Raw genomic sequence first — 2,016 nt, forward strand, 5'->3', positions numbered from 1 at the left:
AGGGAGGGAGGGAGGGAGGGAGGGAGGGAGGGAGGGAAGGAAGGAAGGAAGGAAGGAAGGAAGGAAGGAAGGAAGGAAGGAAGGAAGGAAGGAAAAGAAAAAATTTATTGTAAATTGACACATGCACTCTAGTGCCCAGAAAAAGCATATTCTCAATGCATCTAGGCATCAAGAAGAATGCCTGGAAGTTGAGGTGCAGGTTCTCCATAGCTTGGGGTAATGAGGCTGAGACTCCCTGGTTAAAGAACTAGGAGTGACTGGTTGGAGCAAACCAGCCATGGACATCTGATGTTGTCTGGGCTGCAGCTTAAGGCAAAGCAGTTCTGAGTTCGGATGAGCCAGTGCAGATAGCTAGTTAGCCTGCTTAAATATGGGCGACATTTATCCAGCAGTAGACTTAGGCACCTTGTCTGTTTTTTTCTGACTTCCAGAACCTCTATTCTTTTCTAGGAGCTTCAGTATGCTACTGACTCTAGGGCCCAAAGCTTGCCCCAACGTCTCTCAATTCATACTCTTTCTTAAGATCTCAGGAGATGAAACTCTGTGTGTAAATTCCCAGCACTTGTCAGGACAGGGCCAGCCTCAAAATCCTGGGCTAAGAACTAGACTGTTGATCACTGCCCATTTTGGGCCCCGGCTGAGTCTAGCTGGTCACAAGAGGGGAGACAGAACATTGGCACCAACAACAATAGACAGAAATTCTGAACCAGGCTGCTATGGGCCTGGGTGACTTCAGCCTGCTAGACCACAAAAGACCATCCTTGATGCAAAGCCAACTTCCGAGGCCAGTGGGTGCTGATGTTCATTGGTTTCACTCACTGCCCTGAGATTTGTCCCAATAAGATGGAAAATATGGTGCCAGTGGTGGTGGTGCAGAAGCTGGAGGCAGAGCCTGACCTTTTCATGGTACAGCCTGTCTTCAGCTCTATGGATCCTCAAGTTGGCATCTACTATGTTTGACTGACCAGCAGATAAGAATCCTGTCACTCAAAGTCTTAGTTTTTTGACATGTATATTTGAGATTTGTATGATGAGCCTATAATTTTAGGGGCACTCATGCCATATTTTGAACTGGCTTATACTATCACCTTTACCTGAATTATAACAGAGTAATATGCACTTTAGGCTGAAGACTCTGATTATTACCGCTCTTTTAAATTTGATCAATATATTAAAGATAGTTTGAACAAACCACAGAATGACCATTCATCTTTACTTCCTAGGATAGCTCTTTGTATCTCCCATAGAAATAGAACTAGCCCTTAAAGAATAGTACAATCATGCACTACAAGGGGTTTTAAGGAATCCTATTGACTGACAATTCAGATTTATGATTTTACCACCAAGATGCAAACTGGACCAACACATCCAACTTGGAAGACAGTGTTAAAATTTAAATAGTGAAAATTAAATAGAATTAAAATTCAGTGCTGAACTGTTCCAGAACCATTTTGCTATGTACCTGTGGCTAGTGCCTTTATAAAGTAGTCCCACTGTCACAGTAGTTCTGGTTATAGACAATAGTGAAGAAGATTAAGCTTGTAACTTCATCATTGTAAACTCAAGACCTCCCAGGAATGAGTCTGATGTTTTCACAACGTTATTTTGTTGGAATTTTTCCCCATGTTTGTAAAATCTAACTTCCAGAAATATCTGCTCAGTTGGTCTCAACTACATTTTCCCAAATGAGCTTGCATGGCACATATTGTTCTAGTATAGATGTCTAAAATATTTCAATACATGGAGTCATTTTCACCTTCATTCTTTCTGTTTGTCTGTTTGTCTGCCTTCTTATGCAAACATCTTTTCCATTTTTACCACATTATAGAATATGCTGAGGTTATATATAAACATTAATCTAAATGTTACAAAATGTGAGTGATATATTAAATCACAAATTTATAAATCCAGGTCACAGACATGAAAAAGCATAAACATTTTACATAACAAAATAACTTTCTTTCCAATCTTCCCACTCATCCCAGTGGGTAGGCAATAGTCAGCAACCAGCAACTT

The 2,016-nt window shown here is 40.7% G+C and overlaps 1 pseudogene; it reads left to right on the forward strand.

Moving 5' to 3' along the window:
* Positions 1-460: 460 nt before the first annotated feature.
* On the forward strand, positions 461-960 carry LOC114610978 (annotated as a pseudogene).
* The last annotated feature ends 1,056 nt before the right edge of the window (positions 961-2,016 follow it).

This window comes from Grammomys surdaster, unplaced genomic scaffold (assembly GCF_004785775.1).
Source record: "Grammomys surdaster isolate TR1022 unplaced genomic scaffold, NIH_TR_1.0 126066, whole genome shotgun sequence".
Taxonomy (NCBI): Eukaryota; Metazoa; Chordata; class Mammalia; order Rodentia; family Muridae; genus Grammomys; species Grammomys surdaster.